The 11,769-nt window shown below is 38.6% G+C and overlaps 1 long non-coding RNA gene across 1 annotated transcript; it reads left to right on the forward strand.

Annotated features, from left to right (window-relative positions):
* Nucleotides 1-3,405: 3,405 nt before the first annotated feature.
* On the forward strand, nucleotides 3,406-11,308 carry LOC126644755 (uncharacterized). The gene is made up of 3 exons (XR_007630005.1): nucleotides 3,406-3,437; nucleotides 5,221-5,275; nucleotides 11,112-11,308. It is a non-coding gene; the product is annotated as an uncharacterized LOC126644755 (long non-coding RNA).
* Nucleotides 11,309-11,769: the final 461 nt, after the last annotated feature.

Genomic DNA, 11,769 nt, shown 5'->3' on the forward strand with positions numbered 1-11,769 from the left:
GAACTGGCTAATCAACTTCACAACAGTGAATTGATACTGGGACTCTGGATCAGTCCAAATGTTGGATTCAATTCAATTTCAAAAGCATCTGAGATTCATTAAGTTATTCTAAGGATATTTGACTTTATAATTCAATCTTTTAAATTTAATCATGAACTTACAGAACTTACCTCCATTATTTTCCCCTTCAACCAATTCTTGTTCTTGAATGAAAAGGCTTAAACTTTTCAATTTTATTGAAGCTGCACAATGAAAAATGATCAATTAAGAATCTGGGATATCCTGATGAGTTATGTGGTTTTATGCAAAACTTACTATTTGTATAGCAATATTTATTTATATCATGATAATACACTACATGGCACCATCAAACAATTACTAACAATGTTGATATAAACAAGTTTTGGATTTAACTTTGCAAGATAGAAATAGGAAAAAACAATAATAAAAGAGAGGGAAAAAAAGTGGTAAGGTACGTTAATCACCCTGATTTGTTATTTTTGGCAGCAGAATCTCGAAATTTCTGTCATGGGCCTAGTCTTAGGAATACATTATGCTTAAAGAATTTAATTATATAGAATAAAACCATATTTTCACTATGACTTCATTTTCACCTGTATTTTTTTGATCCATATACTCATCAACAGCATATAGACCTGGTGAAAATGTGTCAAGAAAGCTGCAAAGACCTAACTAGAGATTCAGAGAATTAAAAACTCTTCAAAATTTTGAAATAAACTCTCATTGACCATGACTTCTTTGAAATACCTTGTCAATCAAGGTGTTCTTAGAAGCTGCATAATCACCGTATTAAGAGAATCAAAATTAGCAAGTTGTACCCAGCCAATTAAAAATGTTACTGATGCCTTATCTAAAACAGCAATGACAGATGTCTACAAATCTTGTAGTTATGGAATCAACAGTAAATAGAAGGACTTTGAATGAGAAATATATTTGAGTTATGAAAGTGATTGAATTGCAAAAAGGCCATGTCAGAATGAACAGAGGTATTCGTTGTATCATTGGTACTGGAAGTGTGGGATTTGCAACACCCGTGCAACATGCAACACCCATGATTATTGTAGTGTGTATGTCTCAAGATTCCTGATGTGCCTATTCCGCAACTGCTAGGACAGTTGCTGAAAGCAGTATTTTTCAGAGTGTTGCAGCAGAACTGTGAAATGGGGGTCAAAGGAAGGATGAAAAAATGCAGCAGCAACATTAGTATCTTTCTCTTCTGAAGCAAGCAACACAGTGTGTTCTGGTACATCATGATCAAAGACACTGTTCACATTGCTTTTCAGCTATATTATTTACGTGTTCCAATGTAACTCATGCACCATTTTCAGATAAGCAACCCAAACAGGTCCCTAAATGCTGAGGCCTCATATCTATCTTTACTGAGTTTAGCAACTATTTAAGCAATAATTTAGAACTTTTTATCTGAAAGCTAAATAAGAATTATTGCAAAGAAAAGTCTACTGGCTTGAAAATAAAAATTAGAGGAGGTACAGATTACTTCATGGTGCTGTAACCTGTATTTCTAAAGTAAAATTCAATGTTGCCTTTGCCATACCAAAAAAATGAGGTTTTGACAAAAGCAAGCCCAAATAAGAGGTATCTCAGTCTGTCTGTATGCATCCTGAGAAGATAACAAAGCAAGGAGTAAGGAGTAGCAGCCCTTGAGAAATTGTCAAGAATAATTTTCCTACCTAATTTCCTTCATAACAAAGTAATGGGCCCTGCAGACTGGAGACAGAGTCAATGAAGCAGAAAATAAATTCATCAGAAGAACATAGCAGAAGAAGAATAACGAGGTTGAGTCACACTAAAGAGTCCATTTAGCCCAGTATCCTGTCTGACATGGCCATAGTAGTTGTTTATGGAAGAATATAAAACCAGGGCAAATGCATCGTGATGTGTCCTCAGTACGGCCTTATGTTGGGTTTGCATGGAAAGGTTTTGTTAGTGGGGGTCTACAGGGGTGGCTTCTGTGAGGAGGTGCCAGAAGCTTTCCCCATGTCCAGCAAAGCCAATGCCAGCTGGCTCCAGGACGGACCTGCTGCTGGCCAAGGCTGAGGCCATCAGCGACGGTGGTAGCACCTCTGAGGTAACAGACTTGTAACAGAATGGAAAAAAAACATCAGACTTTAACTCTCAGACATTATCATACTGACGATAGTAGCTGACTCTTTGCTGTTCAGAGTAGAGTAAACAAACTAGGATGGCACCTATCACCACATATATACAGTATTATGGAACTCAGCAATGGCTAAGTTATCTATGTAGTGTTATTACAAGCTTACATGTATTCAGAAACGATCCAGAAAATAAGCCATAAAAATAACTTTGTCAGCAGAAAAATAAAATGTATTGTCCACAGGCAATCCAGTGGAGAAAAATGTCCCAGTGACATTATTCAAATAGATTTTGAAAAAAAATTAAATGGAAATCTAGCAGGCTGACTATGCCTAAAGTCCCCAGAGAACAGATTAGCCCTACAAGTCAGACTCCATGCAATCCTGAGTTTTAGGACCATGTCAGAAGAAGACACAATTTCTTGGTCTCAGTGGTAGTCATTTTAGGAGTGGGAAAGAATATGAGTAGAAAATGTGCAAAAGTATTTTTTTACAAGTTGCTCCAGGGAACATAAGAAACCAAAAAATGTTTCATGCTTTACTAGAGTATGTTCACTGCACAAGAGAGGTCCTTTTATTATGGCACATTGTTTATCATCTCTATATTAAATGAGAAAGCTAAGGGTTTAATTTTTTTTCTTCAGTCATTTAATCCTAGAACAACACAAGTCTTTAAGCCAGTCTTATTCTCTCCCTCCTGAAGAGCGGCCTCATGGCTCCTGCTGAGAGCTGTTAGATTTCATAGCTGATTCAGAGCCCACCACTGCTCCTGCCCACTGTGATGCAGAACTTGCTGTTGTAAATGGATTCAGCAGTGCAAAGATCATGGGAAGCTTATTCCTTTATTTTTAATTTCCCCCCTAAGGGCAATTTGTTCCAATTAGTGCAATTGTTGCTGCACAGTGCTCTGACTTATTACTGTTTGAATTGGCTGACTCAAAATCAGAGAATCTCACATATGACGTAATATATGCCCTGGCCTAGTGCCCTTGCAACAAAGAAGATCCCTTGTCAGGGATTGTGGCCATGATCTCTGGAAAAGGTCTTTTCTCCCCATTAGACTTGGTTCTCTCTTCCATGGTATATTGGAATAATTTCAAACAATACCTTTCCTTTGCTGTAAGGGTATCCGTACCTAATGTATATGAACAAAACAACATGAACAGATTTGCATGAATGGTTTGTTTTGTTGTTATTGCTTTGTCTGGTCTGGGTGTTGACTATTCCTTACAGATGGGTCTCTCACCAGCTCTAGTAGCCGGCACTCCTGGAGGGAGCATCACACCACATGGCACAGAGGTATGAGAGTCTCCCTCACAGCATGTACCAGCTCCATTTGTTTTGTTCTGTTTTCCTGTGAGGACAAACCAAACCCAGAGAGTTATGGAATAGTTGGTTTTGTCACATATTCAAAAATCAAGAAACAAGAGTACACACAGTGAACTATTTCACCCCAAAAGCTTCATCTGAATATGAAATTTTAATGATGTAATGTAGAAAGAATCTTGCCAGAACTTTGACATGTTTCATGTTTCTGACATTGAACAGTTTATTTAAAGGAAGAGGCAATGTGATGGTGGGAGAGCTAATCATGGTTGGTAATCTATTTTCCATACAAGTGACCATGAAAATATAGATGACATAAATTCAACTGCTCTTTTTCTGTTATTGTCTGAAACTGCACAACATGGCCAAATTTAATTTCCCAAACATACATTTGCCTATAATTTCTTTAGCAAAAAAGATCGTACAAAACATCTTCAAATATTACCAAGCAATACCTTAATCTGAATTACAGTGTATTCATGTTCCTACCATCCTCAAAAATACTTACTGAGAAAAGTTATGAACAAAACAGAGCTGACCAAATCTTAAACTTTCTTTTATAAAGAGGTAATCAATGTTCCCTTAATGTTCTAAACAACCCTTCTTTTTTAGGGAGTCCATACTCGGATTAATTATTTATTTATTTCCTCTCTTGTGAAATTATTGGCTCTTACTGGAGTGAGCTGCTGGCAAGCATGCACCTACTCCTTACAGGAATATTAGGAAACAAGTCTACAAATGCAGAGTACATGCCAGAACTCTCTTATGTCAATGGTGAAACTACCATTAAATTCAATGGGCTTTGAAACAATTAATCCAAAGAATAAGGTACACTAGGATAGATTTGGATCTGGATTCCTCAGTGTGTGTTTTGAATGGAAACACCAAAGGCTTCAATTATATAAATGGCTTCCATCCACATAAAATTCAACAGCAACAGAGGGTTTCTGTTTTCAGGAGACAAGAGAGTCCTAAAGCTTCAGTTTTATTCTGACATGATCACAAGTGATCATCTAACATACAGAGGATATGGCAAGTTTCATGGAATTCCTAATAATTGCTATGTTATATGGGATAAGACTGTCTCATCCTGTGTTCTCTCCATGATTTTATCTGGATCTATGTCTTCTAAGACTTTATGATGCCTACAGCCATAGTTAAAGCAGCACATTTCCTAATTAGGTATCACTTCACTCTCCCACTCTCAGATAATAGCTGGCAAGTGGTTAACAGGCTGCACAGGAGAGATACAGAGTCTTCAGGAGGGACAGGCAGGGCAGAAGGGGTGGAAGGGTGGCACTGTGCATACTAGAAGCATTAGAATGTATGGAGCTCCCAGTTGGCAATGGCAGAGTTGAGAGACTCAGGGTAAGAATCAAGGGGCAAACAAATAATGGAGATGTCATCATGAGAGTCTGCTACAGACCTCCTGGACAGGACAATGATGGCCACAAATTATTCTTTGAGGAACTAAGGGACATTTCCAAATCAACTGCCCTTGTCCTTGTGAAGGACTTCAACTTGCCAGAAATTAACTGGAAGCATCACACTTCCAGCTGATACAAACCGGGTCAGAAGATTCCTAAAAAAACTGGATGAAAACTTTACAGAACAGGTCCTAAGAGAGCCAACTCAGAAAGATGCCCTCTTTGATCTGCTGCTTGTCAGTGGAGTGGGTCTTGTGAGTGAAGTGGCTGTCTGGCTGTCTTGGCCACAGGGACCATGAGGTGATTGAGTTTAAAATCTCTGTTGACAGGAGGAAAAGTGCCAGCTCTGGACATGAGGAGATCAGACTTCAGGCTGCTCAGGAAGTAAGTAGGTAATGTCCCCTGGGAAAATGTTTTTGCAGGTGCTGGGGTCCATCAGTGCTGGCCATTTTTAAACATCACTTCCAAAAGGCACAGGAGCAGGCAATTCCCAAATACTGGAAATCAGGTGGACAAGGCAGAAGGTCAGCTTGGCTGAGCAGGGATACTCTCTTGGAAATAAGGCAAAAAAAGAAGGTGTATGCCCAGAGGAAGCAAAGTCAAGTGACATGGGAAGAATTAAGAGATGCTGCTTGCCGCTGTAGGGAGAAAATTCGTGAGGTCAAAGCTCAGCTGGATTCAAAGCTGGCCAGAAATATGGGGGACAATAAAAAGGGTTTTTTCAAATACATTAATGGCAACAGGCACTATAGAAATACCAATGACCCATTAGAGGATGAGGATGGTCACCTCACAAACAGGGACAGAGACAAGGCAGAGGTGTTTAATGCTTTCTTTGCCTCTGTCTTCAACATGGATGACAGACCAAGGAGGTCTCAGTGCCCTCAGTTGGAAGACAATGACTGGGAGAATGATCGACTCCCAGTCAACCCTGAAATTGTGCAGGATCTGCTGCTCCAGCTGGATCCCTACAAATCTATGGGGCCTGATGGGATTCATCTCAGAATCCTAAAAGAGGTACCTGATGTCATTGTAAAATCTCTCTCGATTTTTGAGCAGTCTCTGGAATCCGGAGAGGTCCCAGCTGACTGGAATCTGGTAAATGTTGTCTGAATTTTCAAGAAGGGCAAGAAGGAGCATGCCAGAAACTAGAGGCCTGTCAGTTTCACTTCAGTGCCTGGAAAAGTTATGGATAAGATTATTCTGGGAAGTATTGAAAAACACCTGAAAGGCAACTCAGTCATTGGTCACAGCCAGCATGGTTTCATGGGAGGAAAGTCCTGCTTATCCAACCTGATTTCCTTTTATGACAAGGTAACCCACTAGCTGATCAAGGAAGCCAGCTGATGTTATCTTTTTGGATTTCAGTGAAGCTTTCAATACTGTCTCTCACAGGATCCTTCTGGACAAAATGTCCAGCACACAGCTGGATAAACACACCATGTGGTGGGTGAGCAATTGGCTCAGGGGTCAAGCACAGATGGTAATAGTGAATGGGGTGGCATCAGACTGGTGACCTGTCACTAGAGGGGTTCCGCAGGGCTCCATGTTAGGCCCTGTGCTCTTCAACATCTTCATAAATGACTTGGATGCAGGACTGGGATACTAAGCAAGTTTGAAGATGTCACAAAACTGAGTGGAGTTGTTGACTCCCTCAGAGGCAGGGAGGCCCTGCAGAGAGACCTTGACAAATCAGAGGACTGGGCAATCACCAATTAGATGAAATTCAACAAGAAAAAGTGCCAGATTCTGCACCTGGGATGGGGCAACTCTGGATATTTGTACAGGCTGGGGAATGAGATGCTGGAAAGCAGTGCCATGGAAAGGGACCTGGGGATCCTGGTCATCAGCAAATTGAACATGAGTCAGCAGTGCCTTGGCAGCCAGGAGGGCCAACTGTGTCCGGAGGGGCATCAGGCAAAGCATCACCAGATGGTTGAGGGAGGGGATTGTCCCACTCTGCTCTGCACTGATGTGGCCTCACCTTGAATATTGTGTGCAGTTTTGGGCACTACAATATAAGAAAGATATTGAATTTTTAGAGAGCTTCCAAAGGAGGGACAAGATTTTTAATTAATGTTTTCTACATGTATTTCATGTGCTTGCATTTGGATGAAATTTTTTATACATCACTAGAATTTTAGACAGATGGGTAAATTCCACAGCAGTATTTAACTAGGAAGATGATGAATCCCATTGGCAGTTCTATTCACTGCACATAAAGAATGAATAGTATATACAATAATATTTATCAAGTACCAAAGAACTTTAAATTCAGCTAATAAATACTGTTCTTTATTTTTAACATGTGTGTGTGCTAAAGCAAGAATTATATGCTCTATTGGAATCTCATTTACCTTTCTAGAGAGTTTATAGACCCAAACCTATAATTAGTAGAGTATCTGTAGTTCACAACTTTATTTAGAAGTGCATGTTTGGGAGATCTATTGAATATAATCCAATTTTCAAATACAATAGGGCAACTGGAATTTTTCATTTGGCTTCCTGTCTCTTTTCACCTCAAATTACATGTGATGATTTTCTTTTGATTAAAGCCTTATGGACCGTGCAAGGGTTTCCATATTGCAGGTATGTCACTCTCTTCAGTGAGACTATTTGTGGACTAATACAGTTCATGTGATATGTACACACAGGATGACATGACCCTCTATTCATTTAGAAAAATGAAACAATCAAATGGATAATCAGAATTTAATAAAAACCCTCCTCAACATTTTCCTTCTAGCAAGAAATTATGGAGTTTGATATGCAGTTTTCTGATCCCAGGGGATGCAGCAACTAAACTATCTAAAAAGAAATTACATTGTTATAGCACAGTTTGTTTGTTGTGGCAAGTGAGCAGATGTTAGTCAACTACCAGAATAATAAGGTTTTGATATAATTATCTGATCTAGAACTGCAATAGGCATAAGGAGTGCTGTAAAGCTGGTTTACTGCAGATTCAGTCCAGGTATTCATTGAGAAGTCTGATTTTAGTGATCTGGAGCTCTAGCCATTCATTGCTCACTGTGCATTTGTAATTATTTAGGTTTATGTGACTGATGTTAGGAGTGACCGTATATATTTTAGCATTTAATATCATCTCCCATACTGAAAATATTTCATAGCAAATGTATTAATGTTAACCTCATAGGACTCTGGTGGCTTAGCTTCTAAAGAGTACACTTCTTTGGAGTGTATTACCTGAATTTCTTTTAAGTGATACTTTTGTTTTACTTTGAAGTCACTTTAGGCTTCTTATTAAAGAGAAACTTGTAAGTTAATAAGAGATTTTTCACACCCCAAAGAGGCTGATACTAATGACTAGCCAGAATTCAAAGCCTGATCCCTAGCCTGCCCCTGAGCAGAGAAATGTGGTATGTGTGGTCTGAGTAAATTCTTCTTATGGTTTTCTAAAGCAGACTTTTCCTGACTAATACCTAAGACCTTAGACCTTTCCTGACATAAGACCTTAAACCATCTCACAAGTATTAACTCTTTTTAACAAGCAGTTTCCAACCCAGGGCAGACCACTTTAGGGTTTTTTATCACTTTGAGTGAAATCATCTACTGGTGGTCTGCTGAGGAGATGATGTCTCTGAGGAGATTAGCTGCTCTCTGATGCCGTAAACTGATGGTGTTGGGGGGGACAAAGTAAAGCTACTCAGGTTGATGGCATGATAAACTGTGCCAGGCACAGCTGCTGAGAACTGATGTCACCTTTAAAGAGAGGTCCTGCTTCTAACTGCTGGGAACAGGCAATTCTGTAAGAGGTAGGCAAATTACAGGGGGGCATCCTTGCTTTCTTGATTCTCTTAGACAGGTGATAAGAGTTTCTAGCCTCAAAGGTGAGTTCCTAAATCAGGACTCTCTGCTTAGATTAGAGGAAACCTAAAAATAGGGCTTCAGCGTGGCTAATGAAAATGCTAAAAGGTTGAGTTATCTACACTGTTCCTGTCATTGCATCATGTCTCCTGAAATGGGAAGCATATTTTCAGCATCTGCTAAGTCAAATCTTGAACAAAGTAAAGAAGACATTATTGAAGACATAATTTGTTCAGCCAACATCACAGGCATGTTTGGTGACAGTACACTGAGATCAGGGAACTGAGGTCTCGAGGATTTTTCTGATTCATAGTGGGAAACATTCAGCTAGTCTTATCATGCAGGGATCAAAATTAGCTCTTGGTTCTCTGATGGTTAATTAAATAAATGGCATGAATGCACAAGACTCCCAAAATACATTGGTACATCAGTACCACATTGTACATCAGTAATTCCTGCAGTTGCGGTGTTTGTACAGGGCATTTTGAAAATAAACAAAGGTCAGAGAATATTCAGGGCAGATACTATTCCCAAAGTTAGAGTTAAAGTCTCTTGCAAATTCTCAGGAGATACAACTTTTTTTTTTCTCCATTAATAAGCAGATTCATTGCTTATAGTGGAAGTTTGACCCTGACTAGCAGAAGGAGATGCAAATACAAAATAGTCCTTAATCTCTTTGGTTTCTTAGCAGTAAGGCTCTTCTGATCACCTGGCTGAAAGTGGGAGAAGGATCTCACATACAAAAATCAGAATTAGACCATACTTCCTAGGACAAGATTAACATAGAAAGAGATAGAAGCAAACTTTACCCAAAAGGTGTTTGGTACTACTCTGAAGAAGTAATACACCTTGAAGTAGCTCCCTATTATTCTTCATTAACTTTCTCAAAGTTGAAACATTGGCTAAATTTAAAAAATTACCCCAAATTATGCATATAATTTTCTTCCAAAGGAGTAGTGCTGTTCAAAATCAAGAAGCCTGGTACTACTATTCACGAAAAAACACCCAGACACAAAACCCCCAACCATATCCCTTTTGGAGCATGGGTTCCCAAGGACTGTCAGATAACATATATCACACAGCCCTCTGGGCTCATTTGTTTACTTAATTGGGTAGTTTGTTTTACAGCCAGGCAGCAAAAACACTAAATAAAGAGCAACTTAAGCAGTCAGTTATATACAACATTAAAATCAAACAGATGTATACAAAATAGAGAACTTAAAAATACATAATCATCTTTACCAAACACAACAAATAGCTGGCGATACAATCCAGGCTACAATTATCTCAGTTAAATTATATATTATAGCAGCATCAGATCCCTTTAAACTAATTATAAAGGTGATGATATAATGTGCTTGTGACGCTACTGTCACTGAAGATTGCTCTTGCAATAACACAGTTCTTACTATTGATCCTCCTTCATTTTATAAATGTGAAGTAGGCAGGAGTAAATAGCTTTGCTAAATAATACAGAGCTTGTGAAAAAAATTGGGTTACTTATGTCATCATAATAACAAGTAAAGGTTATTATGAAAATAGGCTTAATCTAGGCTTAATGCCTAGATGCTTCCGTCATGAGAATCATATTCTGTTTAAATGAGAGAAATATTACCTATCCTCTTTCTTCTATAACATATACCGTAATCTAAAAGGGTTTGGTTTGTCAGTGTGATCACAAGACAAAAATACTTGATGAAGAAATAAAAAACCATACCTCTGAATAAGGGTAGATGTCTAAAAAGGGGAATGCATTTAAGAGTTCCATATCCTTTAGACTATGGACATGCTTCCTTAGTTTTATGACAGTGACTGCTTTGTCACTGCACAACAACTCCTATGAAGGTAAACAGAATTTCCTTGATTTGTATAGCACCAAGGTAGTTTGCCTGGACTGTAAAAATGCACAAATCTAAGTACATTTAAGATGTTTGCCTACTTAAAACATATGAGCATGTGTTCAGAAGGCATAAACCATGCTAAAGCTGGTTACACTTGTATCAGTACATAACCATATTAATCTAAAGGAAGTTTGGATTTGGTTGGATTGTCATATCCACTGCAGTACATGAAAAAGTGAGAAAATTACCTTCCTTCCCCAAAGTGACACCTAACTGCATGTGTATTCCTAGTAGAGAGAAAATCACTAATGATTCACTTAAACAAATGCATTTTGCTTTGAATTGAAATGGATCAGGAATACATGGTTTCAACCCTTCTCATATTGACATGCCGTAAAAAATAACCCCCTATAAACCATGTTAAACAATTACAATCTTTTCAGGAATTCAGCAGTGTTTTGTCATTTGGAAACATGTCTTAAGATGCAAAGCTGCCACCCAGGTAAGTCTGAGCCAGCTCACATCTAAGTTTTGTTTTCATGCTCTAAATACAGGGTGAGGTCAGATTTCCCACCGGGATATGAAGTTTCCCAAATACAAGGCTGACCATGTATGCCATCAACATTTAGACCCACAGGACCATTTAACCTACAATCATGGACCAAGAATATTTCAAGAGGAGGTAAACTGAATATCCCTACAAGTTGCTGACAGTTCAGAGGAAATCCAGATGCATTTGCATGGAATAAACTTCTGTAAACATGTTCTGCACTACAGCAAAGAAATAAATGTCAAGGTAAGCTTGGCAAGCTACAAAAAAGGATGAGTCATATTTCTCCAGTTTGATTCCAAAGATGCTATCTTTCACCTTCCTTGGTACTGTAATCACAAGACTGACAATGTTGCTGCTCTTTTATGGGAAGCAGTATTCAAACACTGTGGGTAAATGATTTAGCAAAGCCTTACAGTAATTTTTCACACATACTTTGTTTTTATTATGAAAATCTGTAAGGAATAAGTTTCCATATACAGCAAGCAATGTGCAATTGTCTATCTAAAATGTCTGTAAGTCACTCCCCTGTCACACTTTCAGCTGATATTTTAGGATATAGGATGAAGTAATTTGATAACATAACAGGCTTCCAGGTAAGCAATTACTGGAAAATCTTATGTCTATTTTGCAAAAGAAGAAATGGAGGCAGCATTAATGAG

The sequence above is a fragment of the Myiozetetes cayanensis genome, unplaced genomic scaffold (genome assembly GCF_022539395.1).
Source record: "Myiozetetes cayanensis isolate MyiCay16 unplaced genomic scaffold, myiCay2020 scf3, whole genome shotgun sequence".
Classification (NCBI taxonomy): Eukaryota; Metazoa; Chordata; class Aves; order Passeriformes; family Tyrannidae; genus Myiozetetes; species Myiozetetes cayanensis.